Consider the following 15,340-nt stretch of genomic DNA (forward strand, 5'->3'; position numbering starts at 1 on the left):
CCCAATTTATGCTCCTGGTCTGACAACCGTGCAACATACATGTATAGTTGACATCAAAATGAAGGCTGAGTTCAAAAATGGGTAGGAAGTAGGGAATTATTTATTTCACTCATTGTGGTTTCGGTTTAGTTTAACTGCTGAAAAGCAGAGAGGAAAATGTGAGAGGTTCGGTTGGCTAGTAGAGACATGCAAGCTTCTGGAGAAACAGGGGACTGTACATCCTTACCATGCCCTGAGAGCATGCAACTGGAACTGTGCCACAGGTTTTAAACATCAACAGTTAGAAGACCCTTCCCCCTCTCCTGAGTGCTCCTTCAACAGAATTTTCTCTTTGCCAAGTCCTGACTCCACTCCCAAAATTGCAAAACTGGTCCTATTGGCTTTCATTTAAGGAACAAGTTACACCCCGATGATTCAACGTTAACAAATCAATACACTGAGACCAGGTATGCCTCAGCTGTTAAATTGTAAGAGGTCTCATTGTGTTTTAATAAAAATAAATTGACTTGTATATTACTTTTAATTCCCAAAGGTCTTCAGAGGAATCCCAATAATAATCTGCTTTTCAGTTGTGCCATTTTTATTTTAAAACGACACACTTCTCTCTTCACAAAGGGCATATATTTTTTGGCAAATAACTCTTAAATTCTTGTGTCTATAACTTGTCCCCTGAGCGGTGTATAGTCTCAATGTGTTGACATTGATGGCTTGTCCTTTCCTGGGCTTTTAAGCAATGAGTCTGCTGGGCTGGTTTAGCAGCCAAAATGCAGACTTACACATGCTAAAAACATTCAGCAACACACAAAAGATCGGATGAAACTCCCAGCTGTGCTGTAAAACTAGGTTGCATGCATGCGTATCAGTCTGGCTCAGATGTAAGAAGAAAAGGAATGCATCTGTAATTATAATTTTCAATGGACGTTGCCTCTGAATTAGTTTTTTCTAAATATGGAGTCATTTATTTTAATTCACTGACAGAATAGAGGAGCAGCCTACACATGTTGGTGGTCTTTGATACTGGCTCCGGCAGGATTCAATTCCATAGTACGCACAAGAACCGGTAGGTTCCCCACATACACGACAGCCTGCCACTGTAACATTATTACGGACGCTGCTTCAGAATTTTATGACTTGTCATGAAGTCTTAATAACACAACTCTGCGGAGCTGTCCGCTCTGCTAAACTCAAACGAAGATGTTGGTTGCCTGCTCTCTCTCCACTTTGAGGATGAGCAACTGGGACAGTAGCAGGACGTCAATCACTTTCGTAGTCATGAAAACCAAATAAAAACGCATTTTCTCCTCAGGCAGAATGAAATGTGACAGATACAGTAGTTTAGAAAATAGCGATTTAGTGCGCCAAATTGGAATTAGATTTAGCTAACAGGCAAGTCTGCTTGCTGGCAACACCAAAAAAATACACAGAAATGTCAAGTACCAAAACTTGCCAAAACCAGTGTTTTTATTTAGACAATGTTCTTGTGTTGTAACATAATTTAACATCTCGGTTCATTTGTGGTAATTTTATTAAAGGATATAAATGGGTATGTGCAATATTATGTTCCCATTCCTCAGGCAGTATGATATCAGAGAGAAAAATCAAGTTTCGGATTCACACATTGTACTGAATGGTTTTGAAACCAGGTTTACTACCAACAGATTGTTTTGTGAGGAAACTGCAGAGCTGCTGAAGCCAAACAGTTAGAAGGGTTTTGTCAAACTGTCATTTTGTTTCGTCTTTGAACCTGAACTATAATCCCTCATAGCTTGTAACTACTGTTCTTTTAAGTACAAGAGCTAAACTGGGATCGTCCCTGTTGATCTGCTTTTAGAACTCATCCCGCCTGCGCACTAACACACACACTTGGGCACTTTTTATCCTTAGCCAGAAGACTTGCAGTCTTATGGCTGTCCACACTGAATTGGATGACTGGGCTCCAGAGAGAGAGGAAGGGTCCAGGCTGACGGAGCTCCTGTGATCCTGATGCCGACTCTTTCAGGAAGCAGTGAACAATGCTTCACTGTTCCCTTCCCTGTGTGACTGAATGTGTGTGTGTGTGTGTACGCACATATTGCATGTGTGTATCTGTGTGTGTGTGGCCTGCCCTCCGAGTTTGTGTGTGTGTGTGTGTGTGTGTGTGTGTTTAGCTTGCCCTCGCTGGACACTAAACCCTGAAAAGAATATCTCAGAGGGCTACTTGGAAACACAAAGCTACACTTTTGTGTGTGTGTGTGTGTGTGTGTGCGCGCTGGTCTGGGAGTTCCTTGGCAGTCCAAAACTCAAATTTGAAGGGATTAGGAAAAGGAGAATTCGGCCACGTAACTCAAATCCAGCAGGCCAGAGGTCTGGCTCAAGAGTGTATATGTATGTGTGTGTAAGTGTGCGTGTGTGTTTTGGGGGGAAAACAGCAAACGCATAGGAAAAGAGAGGGAGAGAGTTGGCTGTGTTTCAGTTTACTTTCTCTTGTCTTTCTCTGCAAAACAGACAAGACAAGTGAGCGGTGGGGTGAAATAACAGCAGAGACCTCGCTGGCAGTGGCACTGCACATAAATCGCTTTACCCAAACACAGAGGCAGGGAGATACGCAAGTGCAAGGCTGAAATAAAACTTAGGGAGCGTACAGCATGATGGAACCAGCTTCATCATGTTGAGTTACACCCTGCAGCATAACTCACAGCACATGCCTTACTGAAAGTGACTGGGGGAGAAAAGGATTATTGCATGAACTGGCAGATGTATACTGGTCAAGGTATATTTAGAATACCGCATCATTTAAAAGTATCGTTATGGTGATGTGCCATGATAGTGGACACTAGGGATGCACCGATCCTACGTTAACTCCAAAATCTAATACCACTTCCGTGTAGTGTGTGGCTCTCTCGCGGTCCGAAGCATAGCCCCTCTGAGGTGATGTTTAACACCAGTTGTTAAAAGATTGTCGCTATGTACACTTTTGATTTGTTAAGTGATTCAAATTGTTCTGGTGAAAAAAATCAATCATGAAGAGTTTTGAAGGTTAGATTTAAAAAGGGGGTTTTATTACATCCGAGTGTCAGTCAGAGTGGATAAGTTAGACGAAGTTGTACGGATTATTGGGAGTCTACCCACAGAAATAACACTTGTGTTGGCAAATTTCCTCGATCGTTGCAACAAAAAAAAGATTGCTTCAAGCATTAACTACCGCAGCCTTGGAGTTGCAAAAAAAAGACAAGTATGTCTCATTAGTAGGCCCAAAACACTAAATGTCTTTTTTTGAAACTGTAGGTTTCCTAAGATGTTGAAGTAGTGATTGGCAAATATTAGTTTGAGTTTGAAGATTGGTATGATCGGGGCAAGGGTGTCCAAATTAGGGCGCGAAGTTCTTCCCTGGCCCAATTTTGCGTTGCTGCTGGTGTGATCCCAGCAGATTTAGTAAATGTCTTATTTTGTCCATAAACACCGGCCATATTTATTATGAGGTTGGTGAGCTGGTGATTTATGACCTTTGCACTTAAGCTACAATAATTTGACTGGCGAGTTTGTTAGGCCTCAGACATTTTACTCTGACTCGCTTTTGTGAAAACGGACCCAAAGCAATCATTAAAAACCACACTGAATGTAGTTTTATTTAACCTAAACCAGTTGACCCATATGTTGCAAGAACCTACAAGCTTCTGGTAATTGTGTAAGTGTGCAAGGGTGAGAGTGAGTCCATTCAAGTTTTAATTTGCCAACACATGTGTGTGTTTATGTACTTTCTTGTGTGCGTGCAGGGGGGTTATACCATATCTATGATTTGTGAAGGTATTTAATGTAATAGCATGTGTGTCTTTTTTAGTTTATCATCCCTTCAGGGTGCCGGTGTATCTGGCTGACAGCCAAACGTGGTGCCGACCGTTGATTTATTTGTTAAGGCTGTCCCATTCATCCCTGCCATACTTCAAATGACCGACAGCTTTCTCAACAATCCATCATGTTGGAGTGCGATCATGCCGGGAACTTTTTGATTGCCAACCATAGACAAAAATATTTACGAGGAAAAAACAAAGACCATTTTGATAATGAACAGTGGATAAACTGTGAGTTTCTACCTCATTTCACAGCACAGGCCAAGTTTTTGTCTGCAGTGAAAAGACACTCCCCCACAGACCTGCCAGAGCCCCAGCACACATACAGAACAGCTTTCTGAGCCAAAGGCACAATCATTAGGGGATTGGTGAGCAGAAACCACTGTTTTTAACATGGGTCCATGAAACCACATGCCTCCTGGCTTGGCTGCACATGTCAGCATCAGTTTGCTTCAAGGAACCACACTGTGGACAAAGAAAGAAACATAATCAAATGCAAAATGTGTATCAAGCGTACTTATAACAGTATATGCTTTATTTATGTATGTCATTGAACTCCTCAATATTGATTGCTTCAAACATGGGACTTCAATCTGAATTTGATTAAATCAAATCTCAAATCACTGTTCATCCTGAAACCTGACAACATGGCAACCCTGGCCTAAAGGTGGTTAAAAACCACCCAAACTGATCCTCATCTTCCCCCCGCCTCAATGGCTCACTTGTCTTTCCTGAAAATGCCAGTCATCTGGGAATTTATGTTTGGTCTTTGTAAATGTCCCTCGATAACAGCAGCAGGTGCCTTTTTAAAATGTAGAGATGAGTTGGCTTTGTCAAGGCCAAGACAATACGTTTTTTTCTGATGAGCTGCATAAAAAGTGAAAGAGTTTAAATAACAAGATGCTGACTCACGCGCAATGATAGGGAGTTGTTTAGTTGCCCCTCACTCCCAGAGCACAAAAGTGAAAGAGCCTTTACTATGAGTATTGAATACTAAGTGCAGTTTAGAGGGTGTGTGGTTCATACGTTTCTGTTTTATTGATCAGATTTTTTTCATCTTCCCTGTTTAAATTTCTCTGTGACCAAGCCACAGAGCCATGGTTCTTTAGCTGTTGTCTGTGGGAATTAAAACAAAATTAGGGTATGTTTAACATTTCATGATTGCCATTAAAATTTCAATCACCTCATTGCCAGAAACAAACCGGTTCAGGATTGCCTTTCTCTCACAAAGACTCACTCGAAATCCTGTCCCCTCAAACTTTGACTTCTGCTCTCTCGACACTAATGATGATTACAGCCTACACACAACCTTCAAAGAGCTGCTCTGATTGCAACTTTAGAGGTCATTTTAAATAAGGAGGGAAGTCTTTTTAATCACAAGAAACAATCAAATCGATTTGTCTCGACACAACTTTGAAACTTTAAGAGCATGTGCTGATATATTTCATACGAGTACATTGTGCACAGCAGACAGACAGCACACCGCAACATGTCACAAAGGTTCAAAAGAAAATGACCAAAATGTGATGAGAAAATTTGAAACACAAACTTACAAAAATGTCTTGAAAAGCGGAAACATAAAAAGAATTCAATTTGCAAAACAAAAATACACCTGTGAATCACAGTGTGGACAATTTCTGTTAAAATATAAAGTTACACAAGTGTTATTACTCAGATATTTCTTAGTGTGCAGCTAGCCGGTGATAAAGCCCTTGTTAGGTGAGGTGTTATTTTGTACCGCACAATCAAAACAAAGACAACATGCCTGTTCAGAGAACCTTACCCACATCTTATCAGTCTACATTAAAAATAAGGTTAGAGAAATATCTTGAGATCTTGAGATTAATTTAAGGAACGGAGACAGACATGGTGATCAAATCTTACAAAAGTGAGAAATCATTTGCGTACCCGCCCTGTGATTTAGATCCACTCTGAAATTGAGCGGGTTCTTTCTCGGCGGATACTATATCCTTCCAAGTTTTGAGTAGTTTTTCCGTAATCCTGCTGACAAACTGACCAAAAAACTATCAAACTCACCCGAAAACATAACCTCCTTGATGGGTTTTTCAAAAACAATCCCATCTTTCACTAACAATACATGCTGTTTTTTCTCCTTCGTCTTCCAAATTCCCTCTTATGTTCCCTTTCAGAGCCCTAAATCACAGCAATAAACCTAATCCTTTACGCTTTAGAAAGTATTTGATAATGATCAGTTAGTGATTCTTCTTCAACAAAATGGACATGAAAACTTCACATATGGTCCACACAAGCTGTCTCACTTCACCCACTGCGTTGTTAAATTAGTCCAGAAAATTATCTTCGGCTCCTTAGATGCATTAATGGCATTACTGGCAAGCACTTACTTCCTCTGTGTGTCTGTCTGTGTGTGCGTGTGTGTGTGTGTGTGTGTGTGTGTGTGTGTGTGTGTGTGTGTGTGCGTGTGTGTGCATGTGCATGTGCGTGTGTTAGCTTTTCTTTGTGGTGAGGAATGCTGTAAGTGATCTAACGTGTGTATGGGTTGTTGTGTTTAACTGCGGGCTGCCCTGCTAATCTATCAATACAACGTGCTTGTGTTTGCATGATTGCGTGTATGCATTCATGCACAAGTGTCAGTGATGGTGTACACAACCTCACAGCAAGAGGTTACGGTAGAATACCACTCCCTGCCTTTGCGTGTGGAACTATGACCTCTCTTTGTCAATTTTGCTGTTTTGGATATCCTCCAGTTTAAATACAGTTTAAAGACATAGAAAAGCAGGGTGGGCCTGCCTGCTGATATTCCGGTCATTTCTTTCTTTCTCTTTAACTCCCTTGTCCCTTAAAACAATTGAGTGTGTTACTGTTTAGGTCAAATAAAAGCACTGCTAAACTTATCTCAGAGTTTATTATAACTGTTTATGGGAGTGTGAGCTGTGTTATCTACGTTAGTGGCATTGAGGAATTAAGAGTCGCTATAAGCTTTCGCTCTCATTCCAAGGGTTAAGTTTCTGGTTCTTGTCAATTGGCTTAGAACGAGGAAGAGAACAAGAAAAAGACAAGAGCATGAAGAGGTCAGGACTTTCCAGTTTGTCTCAGTCACCTGTGCACACATACCGCTGACAGAACCGCTTGAGGCGCCCAAGTTAGTGGGATAGAGACAGAGAAAGGTTTAAAAGGAAGATAAATGAGCTGTGTTCAGAAGCTGGATCTTCTAGATTGTGCGTACTATGAAAGTTTCAAAACATGGTCAAGTCTCAGAGAAAGCAAAACTTATGGTGCATTCAGGCGAGTCAGTCATTTCCAAGTTTTTCAAATGGCTCCCAAAATTTCAATACCAACTGGTAAACTAGGGTAACTTCTTAAACGGAAAACTAGCAAATAATGCATCAAGTTAATAGTTAATATATCAATATGACTTCTATTTATCTGTAGCATCTTGTAAATAACACGTCCAGGCCAATATCAACATCAAACAGTCGTGTTTACACCGGGCTTCAATTGGTTGATTGTGTAGTCAATGTGAAATATTTACCGATGACTGGAGTACAAATATCTGGTAATTATTAACTGGTCACATTATATTTCTCGACTCAACAAGGTGACAGGGTTGGCATGAATCGTTTGACTGGCACGTGGTGGATTATGGGATATCCAGGACTAGAAAAGATACATTAGTCGTGGAGACCAAATTCAGACAAAATAAAGCGGCATTTCTTGGTTCATTTTGACCCGGCGTTGATGCGTTTTCTGAAATCTTATCTGTAGAAACATGGATTTCTATGACAGCTACAAATCAGCGATAATGATTGCTCCACAACCAATCTAAATTAGGCAGACAGCTGGACATTATTTGTAGTCCTTTAACTAAAGTATCCTCTTCATTTAGCTGTAGTTCTGATAAACAGTTTGATCTTAACCCAAACAGTCATCTGCTTCATGCAAGCAAAGTCTAAATTCAATTTGGGCAAGTAAAATAAAATTAAAAAAACTAAGGCCACTGCTAGACCAAAAAACACTCCATGAAGTGTAGCATGAGGGGTCCTCTGGGTGCCTGTGGGTGGGCAGGTCCAGCATGGGTGGGCAAAAGTGTCTCTAAATGTGTTTTTGTATGCAGAGGTGGCAAGTATGACTCAAGTGAGCCCTTTGCAAGTTATTGTACCGGCACAGATTGTAGCTGATCTGTGTTTTCTCTGGTGGGGTCTAGACGTCCCCACAAGAATGGAAAAACAAGGAAAGTGGACACTTTGAATGGCTAAAAAGTTATTTTTTTGAGACAAAATGTTTAGGGTTATTTTTAGAAATGTAAAAAAAGGCTGAACAACAAGGGAGTGAAAACACCAAATGCTAACAATGAGATTTTCTTTTCATGTAATACTCAACACAAAACCAGTTGCCCAGGGATAAGAGAAGGAACAAATAAGCTATAGGACCTTTTTAATTGATAACTTGTTTGGAGGTGCAATTCCGTCCTTAGTTACGTGGTCACATAACCCCAGTTTAGCTTAGCTCCACTGGCTTCCTGTCCGTTTTAGGATTAATTTTATGATATTATTGCATGTTTCTAAGATTTTAAATGGGTTCTTGCCTTCTGATTTCTCACAGCTTTTACACGTCCACAAACCTGTCAGAGCACTGATGTCTTCTAATCAGATGGTCCTCGTTCCCATATCCAAGATAAAAATAAAGGTGGCCGAGCTTTTTCAGTGGCAGCTCTAAATCTCTGGAATAGCTACCTATTCATATAAGAACTGCTTGGGTTACTGAAACTTTCAAGTCTTTGCTTAAGATCCATTTCAATTTGTTGGCTTTCAATTCTAAGTTGAGCTTTGACACCTTGACCTTTTTTCAACTATTGGTTACTTGGTATTGTTTGTGTGTATCATCGAATATTGGTTTTTCAAGCTTGTTAAACACTTTGATCAACAATGTAAATAAACACACTGAACTGAACTGAAGAGTGTGTGTATGTGTGTGTATGTTTGTGTGTGTTGGGGGGGGGGGGGGGTAATGCATACATGAGGGGCTGCCCGTGTTACAATTTTGTTCCTGCATATGGGTAGATGATGGTTTCACCAGCCATCACAATAAACACACTGTTGACTTCTATGAATTCTCTCTATACACGTTTTCACCCAAAAGCCCATCTCTTTTTTACATGCTTATGCTTCTTCTTAACAAAACTCTTAATATACTGAGAATTGTACAGCGAATCGCCCCTCTGGGGACAGATAAAGTTTAACTGGATTTGACGTATCAAGCAAGATTTGTCATGGGCTGTCGCTACCGCCATGACTGATCATGAGGCTCCAAATCCTTGAAATAGAAGCAGTTTAAATGTCAAATTGCTAACTGAGAAATGAGCTCAGCACATATACACCCATTTAAGGTTTCTGATTTGTTTTAAACTGTTACCTTGCATTATGAAGAATTAAAACAGTAGCAAACACAACATAGTGACACGTTTTCTTAATCAGCCGTGACTTGAATCAGTCGAGCCATATTTGGCAAAACCAAATTGATTACGTGACTTGAATATCTAACGAGAAGCATCAAATGCTGCCTTCGCTGCCAACTCCAACATTTGCCAACTCTTAAATGCCAGAAAAACTGTTTGGATTCAAACAGATTTTTTGCCACTATTATAATGTTTCCAACATACATTCACCTTTCAGAGAATCTAAAGCAGGATGTTATTCCAGTTCTCACTCCTCTCACTGAACGCATTTCTCCTTATTACGTATTAGAAGGTCAAAGTTGTTATTTAAGCTTGTGGCTGAGGAAATTTGCTCTTGGATTTTAAAAACACTGAAATTTGTAGCCATGCTCTAGGCGAGGTCAATCAGTCAATCAACCACTTTGGTCTGGACCAAAATATCTCTAAAGTCTTTAGATAGATCGCCGTGAAACTTGGCACCCCCCCCATTGCTGTAGACTCTTAATTTCCAATGTTTGTTGTGATATTCCTGCAGAAACATGCAGGGAAAGACTAAAATAACCCATTGTGACTTTTAAACTCTTAAAACTTCTGTCACAATATAGATGTTTCTCGACTGTCCCATCCTATTCATAATATTTTGAAAGCAGCCTGGCCTGAGATCAGCAGAGAAACAGATTCCAGATAGGACGTGTGTTTTCATAACATCCATGCAAGATTTGATCTCCTCTACAATAGGCCAAGATAGCCTATTTCTGGAAACAGGACTTCTGTCTTTTCGTCCAAACGAGTACAGTATGTTAGCATTTCTCCAAACGAGTACAGTATGTTAGCATTTCTCCAAACGAGTACAGTATGTTAGCATTTCTCCAAACGAGTACAGTATGTTAGCATTTCTCCAAACGAGTACAGTATGTTAGCATTTCTCCAAACGAGTACAGTATGTTAGCATTTCTCCAAACGAGTACAGTATGTTAGCATTTCTCCAAACGAGTACAGTATGTTAGCATTTCTTTGCTGCCCGGTCTGTTTGATTAAGATCTGTGCCAGCGACAACTGGGCCTTAAATTAAGACATTAAACTGCAATCATCTGAGAGATTAAGCTATACAAGAACCAAGGATTTGCTTTCTTTAAATTGATGACTCATCCTGATGCAGACCTAAACATCATCAATTCGTTGATTTGTTCATCCAAGGTTTAATTTCATAGAGAGCTAAAATGACGAAGGTTCCTGTGCCCTAATCTAACAATCGAGCCAGCATCTGCTCTCCTCCAACTTTTAACAGCCGAAACGTCTACCAAAAACATACAACATTATTCAAAAGTCTCTGCCTGAAGGGAAGCCTTGACTGCTTGCCCAGGTTCATGATTTCACCTCTTTTCCCTGAGCTTTTCTTATTAAACTTTTCCATTCAGCAGCTGCAGACAAAGCCAAATCCGTGCCCAATGGCTGAGTTACTGATTCATGGAAGACCTGCGATCACACATGTCCAAGAACCTTACAAGTTTTTAACAAGGCATATGTGTTATGTTGTGAGACACTAGGCCAAAATATGAGCTGCAGTCTGGAGCTTAGTGGAGATCTGAGGAAGTGGAACGTCAGTGAGCATGTTTTTTTTCTTTTCTTTTTTAATTTATCAAAGTAACAATACGTTCAGATTTGCTTTCATTAAAACGCCAAAAACAGTCTTGTTCTTCAGAGTCAATGAGACATAAGAGAGAGACAAAGGGACGGCCAACACTAAGGTTTATGGCGGAGGTTGTGGACATGAGTGGGAGGAGAGATGGAAAAGATAATTTGGGAGAGATTTGATGACAGAAGAAAAGAGTTCACTGGTTGTTTAATTGGTACAGAAATGAGAGCTGACAGGGCGACAGGAGGCTCTTGTTACTGAGAGTTCAGAGTCAAAATGCTGATATCAGAGAGAGAGAGAGAGTGTGTGTGTGTGTGTGTGTGTGTGTGTGTGTGTGTGTGTGTGTGTGTGTGTGTGTGTGTGTGTGTGTGTGTGTGTGTGTGTGTGTGTGTTTTTTTAAGGGAGGAAATCATTTGAGTAGACAGACTTTCAGCTGACACTAACAAGCCCTCTTTCTTGTGCCAGGACAGAGATGTCTGCCCATTCCCAGGGTTAGATCATTAGTTTACACACACACACACACACACACACACACCTTTACAATGGATAGACATTGGGCTACATTATACCTGCAAAAATACACAAATTCAGCACATTTAAAAGCATGACAAAACATAACTGAGGTCCTAGGATTTCAACTTTATCCTGCCCCACAAGATAGTCGGAAATTGACCTGCCACTTGTTGTAGTGACTAGGGCTGCCACTAACAATTCCTGTGCGTTCCTTATTGATTAGCATGCAGAATGTTTGTTCTTCATTAATTGGGTCGTTGTTTGGTCTATCTATACAAAGGGAAATATAGGTGGAAAACTCCAGAAAACAGTTGTTATAAGTGAGAGGGTGGAACTTCTCTTAATACCAAATCAGTTGCTTTTCTGTTAATTGACTAATCAATAATCCCCTAATCATTTCAGATTTAGTGGTGGAGAAACATTAATTTAGAAAGGATGAGCTATGAAAGGCAACTCAGTATTTGGACATTTTTCTCTGAAGTGCTGCATTCAAGGATTCCAGGTTTAACTTGATGTGTACTTGTAATGTATTGGCTTTCGTTCTTCTAAAAACCCTGGCAAAACATGTTAAAACCAAACAGTCAACTTATCTCAAAAAAAAAAAAACTAAATATCTTAATTTCCACTCTTTCTATTTATGTCGCCCCCTTCACCAAACTCACCTATCTGTTGTTCGATTGGACATGTTCCAACAGGGGAAAGCAGCTTCTTTTTCTGCCTCTCCTTTGATATACACATATAGAGAGTATGACAGGGATTTGGTTTCCTTATGATGGGAGCCATATGGGACTTTTGTGGTGGAGATCGGAAATGAAGGAAGATGGATAGATGTGAGGAAGGACACTTCGTTGCAGGAGGTGGACTCTCTTTCTCCAATTTATATACAATACATTATGTTGTTAACCATCTGTTTCCTAGTAACACCACACGTTATAAAATCTGGACCAAATTATTTACCTAAGCGGAACGATTTGGCACAGGCATCATTTTTTGATCATCAGACCTCATGTGGGAGTAAAAGCTCATGCATTGGCCCCAAAGTCTGCATCATTTAACAAACGCATACTAAAAAGTAATTGGACTTTTATCCAGTGCCAACAAACTTCATGTACAAAAAAACATGGAGGAAGTATGCTAATATATGAGCTATTAGTTATTTGAAATATTTTCCTCATGATTCTGACGAAGTTGGACTGATGTACTAAGTTTGATGCAGTACTAGAAAAAGCTATTATTGAACTGAAAACATCTCTGTGGTTTTATGTACAACTTAATGCCATTTTCTTTTTCTTTCCTCCCTTTCATGTCTCACTGTTATATCATTTGTTGATATTTTGAACCTGAACTTACTTTCTAGAACTGAAATGATTTGTCAACAGAATTAATCTTCAAAAATCTTCGTTTGAAGTTTTCTCTGATAGTAAATGAATTAGCTTTCAGATTTGGACTGTTAGTACAAAACAAGACATTTGATGATGCCACCATAGGCTTTTAAGAACATTTTCACTATTTCCTGACATTTTATCGACCAAGCAATCATTGCGGCTTTTTTGCACTTCTGAATTGCATTTCCTTGTATCAGTAGAGTACCTATAGTCTGTGCAACGACTGTGAAACTAATTTAATATACAAAAAAACAACATGCATGTAGAAGCTTTCACTAAGTGGATGTACAGTACATTACATCACTACTGTGTGCTATCAGCCAGAGATAGGGATAAAAAAAAAAAACTGTTGTGAGAATGACTCTGCAGTCAGCAACATGAAATTGCTACCAGGTATAGAGACGGTTTAACAGCACTTACCAGATGCAGCAGAGGTCTCTTAGTGCCCTAAAATCGTATAACAGCGTTTATCAGCCCTTTATAGCCATGTTGACTGAGCAAATAAAGTGATAACACAAAGCACCAGCTGTTGGCACACACACACACACAGACACACGCACACACACACACACCACAGCTGTAGCCACATCCTAATGAGCATTCCAGCCATGGATTCCAACATGGGAACTCAAATATCCTGTTTTCATGTGTCAACTGTTAAACCAAGGTCGTGTGTGTGTGTGTGTGTGTGTGTGTGTGTGTGTGTGTGTGTGTGTGTGTGTGTGTGTGTGTGTGTGTGTGTGTGGGTGAGTGGCAATGTATATCTGTACTCCATCAGATGACGTAGCAAATAGCTGCCGACTCCTCTTCTGATCTCTTTAAACGTACAAATGATCTCCACCTCTGTTGCCGCTCTCCATCTTTTAACTCATTCAGCTTTGCTCTGGACAATTGTGTGATCGCCGATGTGACATTTTGAGGTGAGGAAACATGAAATGTTTGATACCAAATGAACTAATTTTGTGGTAGTTCATTTGTTGTGCAAATTCTCACAGCAGTCCTTGCTCGAGAGCACCTTGGGAGTGCCCGGAAGGGTGAACTGGCGTCTCTCCAGCTACCCTTCCACACTCCGTACTGTGGGCCGTACGGGGACTCCCAACCCAAATCCCTATGGACTGAGCTAGTGCTGCTTGACGAGTCTCTGAATAACTGAGTGATGATAAATATGAAGTTATCACTGCTTCTACTTGGGTGTTGCAAATTACTACCACTACACATTTTGCTTTCCTGCTATGACTTAGGGCCTTTGCTCACCAGGTCTGTATTTTCCAGTGTTTGAAAAAATACAGAGAAATATAGGACCAAGTTTAGGCATCAAAAGTCTAATTAAAGATCCATTATCATCTCTTCCTATCATCACTCTTCTCTTGCCCAATTTCATCTCTCTTCTGTGGTCCCTGACTTCCAATCTTCCTCCACATCCAAATGACATGAAACCACTGAGTGTGCATGCAGGCCTGTGCAAAGACACCCTGTCTCCCAATGTGTGTGTGTGTGTGTGTGTGTGTGTGTGTGTGTGTGTGTGTATTATTCCTGTGACCATCAAAGCATATATCAAGTGAAAGAGAGCTTTGTTTTGATTTTATCAGTTAGAAGGTGACAGGAATAATGAATGCTCATAGAGACAGAAGCGCATTTAAGTCTTGCTTAACTTAGACATATAGTTAGCCTAAAACTGACATTTAGATATTTGACTTGTAATAAACTGCATAACGTAGGACATAACGTTAGCTGAGTGTCAGGATCCCACATTCTTCCCAAATTTACTGCTGATTTCTCACATCTGTATCCAATTGTCCTGGATTATTTACCTTGTTGGTAATGAATATTACCACACAGGAGGTTTAAGGCACGTTTCTGTTGTTTGCTATCAGACGGAATTGACGTGGAGACACCTCCACACAATACAAGTCAATGCAGAGCAGACAGTTGCTTTCTCAATGGTTTAACAACAACAAAGAGCCAGTTCTTGACCAAAAAAGGGCCAGCTTGCAAATATTGTTATTGTTATTTAGCAAATACTTAGTTAATGTCATTTTAGCCCCGTCATCTTCGTTGAGCCATGAAGACATGAGGCCAAATGTATGTCTTACAAATTCCATCAACAATATGTGTGTTTACAATAATGTAAGCCTCTTGTTTGTTACTCATATTAACACCCCCCGTAACTTCGGAGACATGCTCAAGGCCTGCTTAGATACGCAGAGAGAACACATGCGCGCACACACTGCCAAAGAATCACTTAACTTCTCAACCCCTACCTCATAAAGGAAAAAGAAAACTGCTTGTGTCACTCCTGAAATATTTGTCCCGTCCCCCTCAAGCCCTAAAACTGACTGTAACTCGATTCTCCAATGTGGACTTGAACCATAACACACAGAGACTGCAGGGGGGCGGGAGGTGAAAAGACGGAGAGAGAGAGAGAGACAGAGAGAGGGAAGGAAGGTGTGATCGAGAGAGGAAGGGAGGGGGGGATTGTGTATTTTGGCAATGGAGTCTGGTTTGGGAGGTTTATATTAGTGTATTAGTAGGGGCTTTGAATTAAATCAAAATATTTGCAGTGAAG

General features: G+C 40.3%; 1 protein-coding gene and 1 long non-coding RNA gene across 2 annotated transcripts in view; both read right to left on the reverse strand.

The window, feature by feature from the left end:
• Nucleotides 1–5,387, reverse strand: part of LOC117935121 — a 5,824-nt gene extending 437 nt beyond the window's left edge. The window contains exons 1-2 of the long non-coding RNA XR_004654683.1: nucleotides 5,377–5,387; nucleotides 3,735–3,737 (exon numbers count right to left, since the gene is read on the reverse strand). This is a non-coding gene — a long non-coding RNA (uncharacterized LOC117935121). The remainder of the gene's footprint in view (nucleotides 1–3,734; nucleotides 3,738–5,376) is intronic.
• The window catches only part of tnfsf10l (TNF superfamily member 10, like), a 52,146-nt gene that overhangs the window by 31,128 nt on the left and 5,678 nt on the right, over nucleotides 1–15,340 (reverse strand). The gene's annotated exons all lie outside the window — the stretch shown is intronic.

The sequence above is a fragment of the Etheostoma cragini genome, chromosome 19 (genome assembly GCF_013103735.1).
Source record: "Etheostoma cragini isolate CJK2018 chromosome 19, CSU_Ecrag_1.0, whole genome shotgun sequence".
In the NCBI taxonomy this organism is placed as follows: Eukaryota; Metazoa; Chordata; class Actinopteri; order Perciformes; family Percidae; genus Etheostoma; species Etheostoma cragini.